We start from the raw sequence: 15,118 nt of genomic DNA, 5'->3' as shown, positions 1-15,118 counted from the left end.
TTCAATATCTATCAAAATTTAAAATATACCTCCCTTAAATCCAGTAATTCCATGCTAAGTGAGAAATAATGTATTTAGAAGGATATTTGCTAAATCTAGCAATTCCATGTTAGGTGAGAAGCTACATACAATTTTTATGGCAAAAGAATAAGCCTAAAAAATTGATGTTTGAACTGTTATAGCACAGAACGTATGCTCTTGTATAAGCAGGATGCACATTTTTAAAAGTCCAAGTTTCCATAATTTTGTCAGTTCAACTAATTTGGAGATATATATATATCCCTCCCCCCAAAAAACTAAAACTACTTGATAAGTATCTTTAGGTGAGGGAGTATGGTTTTTTAATGTGTCAAAATACCTAAAAGTTTTTAAATTATGGCAGCAAGCCCAAAACACATTGATTTTGCAAGAAAGAAATTAGTAATGGGGTTTGGCACCTTTAGTAATTCCTACCTCTAGCTGTGTAGAATCAAAATGTAGTAATTTACTTTAGTGCTTGCAAATAAAAACTTAGCATGCGCTATCTTCTTTAGCAACTGAGTGATTGTAGAGAGTAATTAGTTATTAACTTGATTTTTTGAGTGTACTCCTTAAATAGGTCTCTAGATATATCCATAACACTATGAAGTAAAGATGTGGTTGTTGCTGTTAAGGTTTGGAATGAAAGTCATCTAGAGGCCATTCATAAAAGCAGGTATGGAACATAATCACACATGCACACCCTCCTGCTGCTCATCTAGTTTAGGGAGAGAAACGATCTTAATGTTCCTTTTACCTTAGTGTGCTTATCTTTCTAAATTTCTTGTCATTACCCTTCATCCAGGAGAGCTATTTTTGGTGATGCAGTAGAAGTTTTGGAAGGTCTCTGTAAGTGTTTATTGAAGGAATGAATGTGTAGGGGCTTCCTTTCCTTCTGACAAGGTTCAGATGAGCCCTTTTGGCGTACACCTTGAAAGGGATTGATTTGCATGACTGGTGTCGTATGTAGCCTTTTTACTATGAAAGAAGGAATAAGTGCCAGAATGACTTAAATAAGACAGAGGAGAACAGGAAGAAGTGGAGGAGATGGTGTGGTGTATATCTCCAGCCAAGTTTCCTGTGGGATCAATGGATGGGCAAGAAAGAAAGATGACTCATTTTCAGGAAGGACATGTGCAATGTGCAATGGTGCAGCCACAGCCCTGGGCAAATGCTGTGTCCCATGGTCCTGGTGGTCCTTTCCAGGGAAGACCCCAAGGAATGGAAATGTTATAGTGGAGCACCAATAATATCTTGCAGAATAGAAACTGTTTAAGAACATAATGGGAACTCGTGGGACCCCAGAAAGCTTCATAGGAATCTTTAAAAGCTGAAGTTTAAACTGATAGGTGGGACAAGAAATGATATGGGCTATTACCATTACTCTGCCCCAACCAATAACATAGGCTGAGTGTTTCTAAATAATGTAGATAAGGAGTGCTCAATCTTACTTTAGTGAATTCAGCAAATGAATACAATCTTCCATATATATATATATATTTATTTGTGTAGTAAATATATATATATATTCATATTATGCTAGCATTTTTTTCTGAATCTAAAAATATTACCCTGCTACTTTAGCATGAAATCAGGATAGGCCTTCTATTATTTGATCAAGTGTTAAAATTTACAATGAATAAATATCATCTTTGCAAATAAACTTCCTGGTATTTTCCTACTAAAATTATTTTCATTCTTATGAGAATAGATGTAGTGATAAGAAAATCTTGAGCTTTTTTAGATTCTTCTGGTAAAGAATTTTAAACCTAGAACATGTATACCTTCTTATATTTATGCATGTATATGCGTGTCTATTCCTTCATCTTCAAAATGGCAAATGTAACTTTAATGATGTATTCTGAGTTCCTGGGTAAAATCCTTTTGGAGCAAAGCTGTATTTTTCTTATTTGACCATCAGGAGTTCAATGTTTGCTTGAATCATCAAAAACTTTATTTTAGACGGCAACTGACATTTTCTCATATTAAAAAAATAAATCCTTGAGTTGACAGACACCTGACTGTAGGAGGTAAGGCTTGAGCTGACAGTTGCTTCCTCGCACAGGCTTTTAATTACAGAGTCAGCATGCAAGCTTCAGAAGCCCCAGGAGTCACTCGCTAACACTGACTAGTGTGCAATCCATTGCTAGAGCTGTAGCAGGAAGGAGAGTGGCAATTAAGTATCGGTTTCAGTGGGAACAGGGAGAGTGTATGTCTGCTTTAGGAACATGAGATTTAATTTCATAAAAAAGGGGGTCTATTACTCATTTCATTTCTTTAGCTTTATCAGGAAATGAGTTGTTTCTCAAAATTAATATTTTTTAATAATTGAGACCTAGAATTCATTTCGTAAAACATTTAGTTATCTAAACTTATCTTTTTAATGTACATTAGACATTTTCATGTATCTCAGGTACATTATTTTGAATAAAATGTAAACTTCTCTTATGCAGCCAGGTCCTGATGATAAATGTCAGTTGTTGCAGGTTTACTATGAGGAAAATGAGACCTTATCTCTCCTACCTCTGCATGTTTTATCAGATGCTTTTTCTCAACATCAGCTTTTAGCACAACAGCCCTTTTAGTCTTTCTAAAATGCTTTTTTATGTAATCTAGGTACACAGATAATCGGGCTCATTAAATTTGAAAAATTCCTTATCGTCTTAAATCTGTGAGTTTTTGTTTGTGGCTCACGCATTTTGTTAATGCCATTTTTCTAATCAATTCCCAAAACATTTGCAGAACATCTATTATACGCTGGTGAGGAGGAGGTTTCCAGAAATGTGTCATTTTGATGAACAAAATGCTACTGAACTTGAATTTTTTGGGTAACAGGAGTATGGATTTCAGTATTTTCCTTGGGCTTTCAACATTCACAGGTATGGTCAAGAACTCTTCCTTTGCAAGATTATATATATATTTTCTCCAACAGCAGAGGATCATATATGATCTCGTCAGACTGAACTTTGGAATCAGAAGCACAGAGTTTTCTGCCCTTACTCTCCTGGACAAAATCCTGAGCTGACTGTCTAAAGAGTTCACACATATCTCCACATACAGAAGCTTGTTTGTGAGCTTCCCATCAAAAGCGAAATCACTGATTCTTAATTTCTTTGTCTCCTCCATATACTTGCTCAAAAATAATAATCCTGAATGAATTTGTATAGACCTAATATTCAAAAAATATTTAAGAATTGCAAACATATGAAGGGAGATAAGAGACTTTTGCACCATTTATTAGCCTTAAATCCTTAATGAAATAAAAAAATGTATAAGCCAATATCCAAATGAACTTCCTTTGTCTTACAGATTCCCCTGATTACAATTTCCCTTTGTAGAGAGAATCAGTGGGGTAAACCTCACTCTTTTTAGAAGCCCCACTACAGCTCAATAAAGTTAAAATTTCTAGACTTTTCCTCCATTAATATTAAAACAGCGAATAACTCTTCCCAGATTACTCTGACATATGGCTGGAGATGACACCACTTGACTAGATTGATTTCAAAGTCACATTAAGCAGACATTACTATTGCAAAGGCCCATTCTAAATGAGCATCTGATATCTTATTTAAACTAATTTCTGAGATAATTTCACTGATACAGGTAGTTGGAACAAGTCTTATTTCAAATAACTTTGGAAAATGTGTAAATCAAAGAGAACATATCAGAAATGCATTTTTCTCCAAATCAGCCAATACAGACTACAGAATGTACAGAGAGTGCTTCACATTTTGACATTTCAATAATGTCTATAAATCATAGCCTTATATTTGATTGTTGAAAAATGGCCATTTAAATATCATTTGTGGAAACTAATATTTTTACAAGTCTATACATATGCATCTAAGGGTGGAAATATTTTATAAGCCTATCTTGAATTATACATCACATGAAAAAACCTTTGGCTAAAAATAATCTGGAACATAAAAGACATTGTGCAAGACAGTAAAAATGTATGCTGTGGAGAGAGAAGTAGGTGAGTTGGCTTCTACCTATTTTGGTTTTTGTTTTTCTTTACCAGGTCTCCATATAAGAAAGGGATAACTTATTTTAAAACCAGGAAATAAGAAAGTCACATTAGCTCCTTTTAACTAATAAGTAAACTTAAAATGAAAAACTTGTAACTTGCTCTTTCAGTTTGCCTAGGACTCCTCAAAGAGCAAAACTCAAAACTGTTGGAACTGAGGGAAAATGACTTCTTAGCTTTCTAAGAGACATCTACACTGTATTTATTCTTAAATTTAAAAAATAATCACATTATGAAACAGGATTATTTTGAGTGTAGTTCATTTACATTTAATTAATTTATCTTGGAATGGTTTTGGATAAAACTAACATGGCTCTGTACAATTAAAAAAAAAAAACCTAGAGATTGAGAGTGCCCCAGATTTTTTTTTTAAATGAACAATGGTGTCTTAGAATCTTTAAACTACAAGGAAGAAATGTGCAATTCAGTGATGGCAAATTCAGTGATGAGCCTTAATCTTACAGACATCTGGAAGGATGGAATCACAGGATAGCTTCACAGACAGTGAAACAACCACCCTGGTTCCAGTACTTCCAGCTTATTATCATCTGTCACACTGAAATGAGGCACTGAGGGACTAAATAACCTGCCAGCAAGCATGCAGTTGGGAGCATCAGAGCCTGCCCTTATGACCACTGGGATACACTGCTTCTCTGAGAACCAGAACAGAACCAGATACCCCATTGCCCACATGGAGCCTGAGAAGCCCAAGTTGGGAAGAGACTTTCATCATTAACTTAGGTGCAGTGTATGCCAACTATGAAATTGTTGAATTGAATTTTGTACATTTTGATTTATTGAGCCACTCATCAAATTCTTTGAAGTTATTAATTGTGACAAAGTGAAAGACAAATAAGAGAAATTGCTTTCTTTATAAATATGCTGTTATAAAACCCAGTTGAGTGAGGAGAAAATGTCTCCCATTCATTGTGGCTGAAGCCAAAAGAAGCAATTGGGTTTCTCCATATGGTAAGAAACAAGCAAGAAGGGCCTTGACAGCTGACTCAGGATGGCCAAAATCTAAACTTTTTTTTTTTAACCATTCAAGACAAGTAATTCCAAGGAGGCTGCTTTTATTTTGTTTGGTTTTGAAAAACCTAGTCCAATTTTTGATCAAGTGTATCTTAAGACTAGACATTTAAGCACAAAGAAAAATATCTAAACAGATTGCAGAAGTATTTGTATATTTTTCTGACACCAGACAATTTTTGACCAGGTGCATCCAAGAGTAGACATTTAGGAAGAAAGAGAAGTACCTCAACACTTTTCTGAAGTGTCTGTGTGATTTCTGATACATCATTTTGAGTCCCCAAGAAATGTAATTTTTTTTTTTTTGGTATCGGGATCGAACTCAGGACATTGCCTTGCAAGGCAGGTGCGGTGCCACTGAGCTAAGTCCCCAGCCCAATAAGTCTAGCTTTATTGTAACGATGCTAAAATGAATTTTACAATCTGAGTTGTGTACCTGTGATTCTAATTGTGTTGCTGCCCTCTTGTGAGACATTTTCCAGAATGCAAGATTTGTGGCTTTAAATGGATGGAAGGCAATTATCTTAGCATAAAAGGATTATAAATTAGTCTGAAATAGGAACTACAACTGCTGTGAAAATGTAACACCTGGAATTGATCTATTAGAGGATAGGCAAGGAAATCAGCCCTCCTGTAATCAGTAGAACATTGTCACACTTTTTAAAAGTTAAAAACTCAATTTAAAATTATCCTTAATGGTTTACTCCATCGAATAATCATCAAAACCTCTTCATAGACCTTCAATGTCAATCTCATCTTTGTTATTTGGATTATCTTAACTCTCTTTCTTTACAAATGTATGCTTGAATCTCTTTTGAAATGCAGTAGCCTTATGAAGAATGTCATCCTTTGGTTAAAGGCTAGCGCTCCACTGTAGATTCTAAGGCAATTCCTGAGAGTCAATTTGAAGTTGACCTAGACTATCAGATATCAAGAAATGGAATTTGGCACTTCCTAGATCTTGGCTGATGATATTTTCATTTCTCCCATGTAAAAGGCACTTTTTAAATTTTCTAGTCTATATTTTTATTAATTTTTTTCTATCCAACAGATTTAGGGAATTAGGGTTGGGCAATACATATTCTGAGATATCTAGAAGGAAAGAGTATAAGAAATTATTCTTCAAACTTGTAGGGTGGAAGTGAGTTTTTATCTTACCTTCTCAGACATCCAATGCATTTAAGAATTAGAGTTCTTTCTGGAAAGGGAGTCAAGGTCTATGACACTCATAATTAGATTGCTGCCTTAACAGTAGTTGAGACCAGGTCCCATGGAGGCTCAGCTGTCAAGATCAAGTAGGTTTCAGTAACGCTGCTATAAACTGCTTGCCTAGAGGAATTTCACAAGTGTCATTGTGTTAAGGGTGAGGGAGGAAAACATTGTTTCGTGGTTACAAAATGAGTGAATTGTAGCAGAGTTTGCAGACCCTTGGGATGAAGCAGACACTTAGGTTAATGGGATATTTGGCAAGGTCCAGCATTAGGAGATATTTATGCCCTCCTCGATTTTTATGAAATAAAGCCCATTAATTAAAAAAAAATAAAACAAGCTCTATAGTTGCTAAATTCACATGTTAAAATAATACCTGCTTGTATAGAGAAAGGTCAGCATATGCCCCACCTACGTATTTGGAGTTAGAGGGCATTGATTTGGGGCCTAATCAGCCAGGTACTTTTAAATGTGCTTTAATGAAACAAATATCTGCATCAAACTATTGCAAATCTCAAAGATAACCAGGCATTCCTACAAAACATAGACATTTCCCAGAACCCCTGAATTCTTGGTGTTGGATGAAGCTACTCATGTAGCCTAAAAATAAAACAAGAGTAACTTAGAATAAACAGAGACATCTTGACCAAAGCTTTAGGATACACTTGAAGACCCAGAGGTAAGACAGGCACAAGTCAGACACTTGAAGCTTGATCTCTAATTAGCAAGTTCAAGGTGTGCAGGGAGTGGTAGATTCTTACCTTGAGTCAGCAGCCCCAAGGATTAAGGCATTCAGATCATGCCTTCAAACTTGATTTCTCAGTAGCAAGATGTTTTCTAAGCAAGATTGTTGCTAGAGCTTTAACAAGAGTCCTCTGAAACATTGTATGGTTGAGATGTTAAGAAATAAATCTCCAAATATTCAGAATCTAGTAATGGGATTATCCCTCAACCCACCTGTAATCTGATTAAGTTTAAGTAAAGATAGACACTTGATGACAGAGTGCAGTATGAGGATTTTAAAAATTGTAAATATTCCACTCTTCTCTATTGGAAGGAGACAAGTCCTGTAGGACAGCAGGGACAGATAATTCAATTCTAATGTTGCTCTGTGAATTTTTTGATAGTTACCAGTGTTCTAGTCTCAAGCTAGATTTATTTCCATGTTGGTTTTAAACACACACATAAACACTCATGCACAATATAAATATATGTGTTGTGGATTTGCATGATAATAAATATATACTTTGCTATCTTGATATTGTATTATATAATATATAAATGCAGTATAAGTAACTTTTTAAAGTAAGAGAAGAACATTTATTTATTTATCATTACAGATATTTACTGAACTCTGGTAATAAGTCTGATGCTGTATTAAGTGCTAGGAATAAAAACCAGATAAAGTTCTTCCATTCATGGTATGCTTATTCAAGTTTGTAAAGATGCAAAATAAATATGTAACAAAATAAACCAATTCCAGGTAATAATAATTGCTATGATCACTAAAATAATTAAAACTGGGCAATGTAATTGAGAATGCCTGAAGTCAACTTGGGCAGGGTAGGCCAGATATTGTAGACATTTTTGCCGAAATATGAATAAAAAGAGCCCCACTACTGACATTTTTAGGACAAGATAATTGTGAAAAAACGTCTGTGGTAGCAATGACTTTAACCTTTTTGACAAACTGAAAGAAGTCTCTAGAGAGAAAGAAATGAATAAGAGATTAAGGAGTTTAAGAAATTGCAGAAGCCAAATATCTCAAAGTTTATAGAACATAATATAGGTGAGTAGCACTTAGCAGAAATGTGTGGGCCAAAGATGTTTCAAATTTTAGAGGTTTGGGGATTTTGCAATATTTTTCTGGACTTTACTGATTGATCATCCCTAGTTAAAAAACTGAAATTCAAAATGCTTCCAAATCTGAAACTTTCGGTGCATTTTGGAATGTATGCTCATATACTTTTTACTTGTATCTTTTAAAAAATCACCAGTACTACTCTAATTTTGTTTTCTCTTATTTCATTTGAATTTGTTTTAATTATATATTTCAGGAGAGGAATCAGGAACATAGTGGGTATCAGAAAATATTTATCATCATAATTATCAATAAACTATTCAGAACTCATTGTCAGACACTTGGGGTTTTCAGATTATCAGTCTGGACTATATCAGTTTCTCCCTCATGATCCACAGCAGTGAAAGGGAATACGACTTGGGTTGTTTATTTAGCTGGTTATTTTGAATGTGTAACGAAGAACATTAAAAAAATGTTTTGGCAACTCAGATGTGTACAGTAGAAACTTATTAATATACCTCTTGAAGTGGAGTATTAATATACCTCTTGAAGTGGAGTAATATACCCTTTGAAGTGGAGTTATTTTTCACCCTGAACATTTTTACTTCCATTTGGCAGACATTAAATTAAGAGAAGAACATTTCACTTGTAGTCTTTAAGAACTCTTTCAAATACAACATTTTATTGAGTTGGATTCTATAGGTTTAATGTGAACTATTACATCAAATATCGAAGTTATTTATTCATTCATTAGAGTACCCGCTATGCACCAAGCTGTGCATTGAAACGGAACAGTTTATACTATGTATATGATTATTCCCCTCCAGGAAGTAATTGTCCTGTGTACATAACTATTTGATTTGCAGAGTTGTCTTTCCTTCCCAATGTTCTGTGAAAGTCTTTTCTTCAATCTTACAGATTTCCACTTTAAAAAAAGTTAACAGCATTATTTTATTTATTTATCTATTTATTTATTTATTTATTTTGGTACCAGATATCGAACTCAGGACCTTGCTTGCTAGGCGGGCAGTGAAACCACTGAGCTAAATTCTGGGCCTCTATATATTTGGGGTTTTTTTTGAGTTTTTCTTTTGCCACTCTTAGATGCAGTTGGGAGTTTGCATGTTAGGGTGTCCAAAGGTCAAGGGAGCTTGAGAAGGTTGTGGATGGTGTGATGGGTCATAAAAATGAGGTTCCTCCAAGAAATCTAGTGTAAATGACGGGGGCTTAAAGGTTCATACTGACATTTGGCAAAATGAAAAGATTTTTTTAGGGCAAAGAGTTAGTCAAACTGATGTATTCAGGAAATCACTGTTGCAGGTCTTGCTGTTGCTGGCAAAGGTGACAAATCCATATTTTTACTAGGCTAAACATGTATGAATAATTTTTGTGGAAATATTCTTTGTTTTCATCTCCACAGCATGTCTTGGATATATCTATTTCTAGCATTGCACGTGTCTATAAAGGACTCTTCAAATCTTCTGCTGAATTACTAAAAATTTTACAAATTGTTTCAAGAAGGTATATAAAGTTAAAAAGCAATCTATAACAAAAATACCTAAATAGTATTAGAATCTGAATTGCTCTAGGATATATATGATAATTTACTTATTTTCATGGATCAATGAAGGTGTTTTGTGGCCTTTTAAATTCTATTTTAGAAAGGAAAAAGTTTTAAGACTAAAATGTAAACTTGGATAGGAGAAATAAGAAAAGTTTTTAAAAAAGAAATGTTCTCAGCTTTACACTGAAAAGATCAAGGGGATAAAAAATTATATTAAAATGTATAATGGTCTTAAAAACTTGGAAGAGGTATCATCCATGTGGCAGAAACATCAAATAAATTGTGTGGGATGTATAGGCTAACCGGGGTCTTATGTGAAGTCACCCACCCTTGCTGAGGAGCAGACACCATTTGGACCCTGGTTAGACACATTTAACACTAAATAGTCAATTCAACATGAATATTCAACCAAAGGCTCAAGCTTGGTTTTACCAAACAGAAAGTTTGAGTGTTTGTAATATCAAGCAGAAAGCTAACATTGGACAAGACATGGGAAAGTAATCGAAGAAAAACCCTGTTGAGAGACCCCAAAGGAAATAAGGGCAAGCACAACATTACCCTTATTATTCAGACAAAAGGTGTTCCCAGGAAAAAGAGAACTTATGTGCAGGAAGCAGAGAGAAAATTTAGAAAATATCTGCTTTGTGTTCTCAAAATAAAAGGAACACGCCTTCTTAAACTTACCAAGCAATAGACAAAAGAAATGAAGACAACAATTTGAGAGGAAAATATTGTTCAGTGAGAAGCAAACAAATAGAAAAATCCTGTACCTTGCAGGTGGAAACCAAACAGCCCCCAAACATATGCCCTGTAGAGGTAAAACTGACATGTTTATTTCTGATTAGATGGCCATGATGATAATTATTATATAAATGTTAAAATTTGAATTAAGGGAGAATGTGGACAATTAGAGATTTTAGAAAATTGAAATCTGTGCCCATGAGCTCAACTGAGCAGGCCAACAAACATTTAAGGAATAGAATTTCCTCTTAAGTAAACACATGGGAATTCTAACAAACTATACCTCTAAGAAAAAAAGCCATTGTGTGGGTGGTTGGCACTGAGTAATCCATAGAAAAGTGCCAATGAAAGCAACATTTTAGCCTCAAGGTTGGGTAACTTTTGATGCCTAGCAGTAGGAACCAAGATGTTAAGTGGAGCGATTTGTACAGGTATGGGTGGGGAATCCCAGTTGAGGCTTGGAGGATGATTGTTAGGAAATGAGGATTGCACTATTGGAAAATGAGCATCTTTCTAATTTATTCTTTGTTTATACAATGCTAAATAGGTGTAGAATTAGACAGTGGAATTTACCCACAGAAAACTGCTTTTCAAGTACCAGTTCTTTTATTTGTTAGGACAGGTGTACAATTACAGGGGTGAAAGGTCATTTCCATTCAGAACAATTCATCTCAGTTTCTATTAGCCAGCTTGAAGGCCAGTTCAAAATGTAGTAAATTTAATTTATGTGATGGATTCTGGCTTCTGGCTTCTGCTACCTAAAGAAACACAGCTTAAACTATGTTTTAAAAGAAAATGTTAAATAAGCTTCTCGGCTTAAAAAAAAGAAAAAAAAGAAAAAGAAACAAAGAAACAAAGAAGCAAGGCTGCAAGTGGGAGGAGGATTTGATTGGGAATAAAACTAAAGAAAATATATTCTGTGATGTGCAGAAATGGAGAGCAAACTAAGAGCTCCATCAGTGTGTTTTGACAAAAACAAGTTTCCAACAATGCTTCCTCTATGTCTGAGGATACATAAGTGCCCAGGAAGCCATATGCTGACTTGATTTCATTTGAAAATGGTATTTGTGCCCTTAGCATAACACTCATTTAGGCCAAGAGGACCACATCGACATCATACAGTCTTCAGTGCTTGCCTGGGTGGAGGTCCGCCTACCAGGGAAGACCTCCCATTGAGCTCTTCTGTTGGTGAGTCTTCCTGTGTGGAGATAGAATAAATCCATTTGCCACCAAAATTTGTTTTACTGCAAGCTATATTCTGGAATGCTCTTGTTCAGCAATAATTATAACAGACCCCTGACCAAAACAGCTTTACCAGTCCCCTGAGGTTCTCTAACATTAGGCAGCCTTTTTCCTAGCTGCAGGTTCTTTATGGCCATTTCCTTAGGGCATTTACATTAGAAAAATGTGTTAATTATTTCTCAGCCCCTTAAGATGTACATTTTTAAAAACATTTTACCACTTTTACAAGCTAAGAATGGCCCTAGGGTCCATCCCTTCTGTCACTTTCCCTCCTCCCTAACATCATCCAGTACTCCTCCAGCAGCTCTCCCAGTGCATAAAACCCTACCACCTTGTGTTTCCATGAAGTTGAACTCAAACTCACTTCTGATCTCTCTTGCCCATTGCAATAGCACTGAAAGAATTCTTTCCTACCTGTTTAACTTTGGCTGGTAGAAAAATTTAATCTATAATGCTCACGGAGTGTGTGTTTATGTCCCTCCACTAAATTATATGTTGAAACTCTAACCCATAGTGAGATTCTACTAGGATTTTACTAGGAGAGAATGTTGGGTTGAAATGGGGTCAGGATGGTGGAGGCTTTGAGATGGGGTACTGTAGTGTCCTTATAAGAAGGAGAAGAGACTAGAATGTTCTACCTGGCTTTGGTCCTCATTCACCTATGCCCATGTGTGCACTAAGGAACCATGTGATAGATGGGAAGAGAGTTCTCCCAACAACCCTGCAGAGACAGACACTTAAATATGAATGTCTGTGGTGAACATGGAAGCCTATGATGTGACTTTGTATGTGCTATGATTCTATAGGACCTCCTAGAATTTGGATGAGTAGAAGGTTTTTGGTAGTGGATAGAATTGGGCTGGGTGAGGGAATATTTATTCAGAGGTAGTGATAGATCTCTGCTGCTTTGTTCATGTATTCAATGTTAACAAAATTAACAGAATAAAACTATGAATTACATTCCATAATTTGTGCAGCTATTTTATTATAAATAGTTTGACAATTTTGGTGTTAATAATGACTTATGGTTGGTTTTCTTTCAAGGCCACTACTCTCTGGAGAGAAATGTAGGCTACTGATTTTTGAGGTGAGAGATAAGGACAGAGAGGGAGAGAGAGAGGGAGAGAGAGAAGGGAGAAGGGAGAAGGGGAAGGGGAAGGGGAAAGAACAGAGGAGGAGAAGGAAAAAGCACTAGGAAAGGAACCTCTTACCTTTACCTTAAGTGTTTCTTACTTAATGTAGTGACTTTACTGAGTGTTATTTTGGGAATGTTATTAGAATGAGAAAATATTGTACCTATTTGGAGCCTGTCCATTATGAAGTGTCTGGTGCCTGTCTTTTAGAACTGAGCTCCTTAAATGTTTTGATAAAAACTAAATTAAAAAGATATGAAAATGTTAAATACATCATTAATCAAAGTTTTTTTTTCTTGAGACTTTTTGAAAATTGCCTTTTGTCTTATAAACCATCCCCAGTAGGACATCATTAAATACAATGTAAGACTTTGGTTGTATTAGTGGGGGCTGGCAGGGATGGGGTGTGGAGAAAGGTGGAGTAGGTTTTGGAATAATATAAAATAACGAGAAAGTGGCAAGGTTTTAATTATCAATCATTATCTGCTTGGACTGCCCCTCTCTCTTAGAAATGGTAATAGCACAATTTAATAGCAGAAGATCAATTTGATAGGTATCAGTAAACTGCCTTATGCCTCTCAAGTTCTCAGTAATATTAAATTCAGCTTTGGTTATGAAATCTTTTCAGAATTCTTGGAAGAATGAAGGAGACTCTGAAGTTGGAGCTTGGATCAGGACAGTGAGAGATGGGACACTGGTTTATTCCAAAACTGAGCTCTGATACTGTGTTAGTTACTTTTCTCTTGTTGCTGAGGTAAAATACCCTATTTTCAAAGTTAAAAGAGGAAAGGTTTATTTAGCTTACAGTTCGTAGAGGTTTCAGTCCATAATTGGCTGGCTCCAAGGCAAGGTGGCAGGGGGCAATGATTTATTAGGGGAAAAGACAGGAAAAGCAACAAGGGACCTTAACAGCATCATTCTGCCCCTTTTATCGTATTCGTATTCACACACTACTCAGAGTGAGTAGCACTCCCACCTTTATACTAGTGCTATTGAGTCTAGCATTGCATCATGAAACAATTCCAGCATTACACACTCTAGATCAAGCCAACTCTGTAAAAGCCCATGACCACATGAGACTTTGAGGGGCACATCTAGACACAATCTCTAGCAGATATCTAAGAAAAAATAAAATATTTTCTCTAAGCTAATAGTAAATCCAGAAGACCAGAAGTAAGGATCAGAAGTAAGCTGATCTTTTGCATAGCTTAAAGAGGTCAGATTCTGTAACTGTTTGTGAAGTATTTGGTGACCAGGTTTAAAGTAGTTGTTTCAACTTTTGGAGTGTTCAATGGTATCAAGGCCCTAAATTATATTACAGATTAAATTCAATCTACACCACTTCAGGGTCAAAAGTCTTTCACATATGTTCATTGTTTTGGTTGAAGATCTTCCCCAGGAGCACAGGAGAGGAATGGATATTTTCCTGGCAGCCACCTTCCTCTGAGGGATGAATATATAGGCTGAAGTATAAAGGTACCCTTTTTATTTGTTCTCTCTTAAGCACCTTTAGATTCACGATTTTTTAAAAGGTCAACCTTTACTTTCCTAGTACAGAATCCCTACCTATCAGGAAGTTCAGGCACGTTGGGAACAAACTTCTCCAGGGACAGGTTAGGGCAGGGAATAGAAAGGTCCCTTCACTTGTTTAGCAAGGGATTTTCCTATTTTCTGAGTAGTCTATTAAATGCTTATGGGTCCATAAGAATTATTCTATGTGGTAAACTCACACAGTTTATAGACACACATCAAAAAACATTAAAATTATTATGCTTTCAAGCCATACTCTTTATTGATAATATTTCATATCTCTATAGAATTTATTCATTTGAAAATATTTTCACCAACATTATTTTGGTCTAGTTTTATAGCTATTACACACCCATCAATTCTTATATTTATTTAATAAGTAATTCTGAGTAATTATTAAGTGCTAGACACATGTGAATTACATAGTTATAAATGCATTTTTGGATCAATGAAACTGATGAAAATGGAGTTTTAAGGTGTTCAACATCACCAGGTGTAATTTTTTGATGTATGATTTCTACCTAGACAGTAAGTAAATCCCTTATCACTCTGAGATTTGGAAGAGGGGAATGACAGGGACCCAATTCTTTTTGCTGTGGCAAAGTTTAAGATTTAAAGATTTTTTTCCCTACTTTATTCTTGGAGAAGTAAATCCCTTTCCATGTAAGTGAGAAGACTAGCTCACCCAACAAGAGAAATCCTGTGTTATCTCTGTATTTCATAATTTCTAGAAGAAGTAGAAGAAAGAACTGGGTTGGGGATATAATGCCAATTTATATCACCTTATAATGCATTCATGGACATAAAATTATATAACCACTACT

The sequence above is a fragment of the Heterocephalus glaber genome, unplaced genomic scaffold (assembly GCF_053883595.1).
Source record: "Heterocephalus glaber isolate CG9 unplaced genomic scaffold, H.glaber_assembly_v1.0 deba00000546, whole genome shotgun sequence".
NCBI lineage: Eukaryota > Metazoa > Chordata > Mammalia > Rodentia > Bathyergidae > Heterocephalus > Heterocephalus glaber.
The sequence above is the reverse complement of the archived record's forward strand: the minus strand, read 5'-3'. Positions refer to the sequence as shown.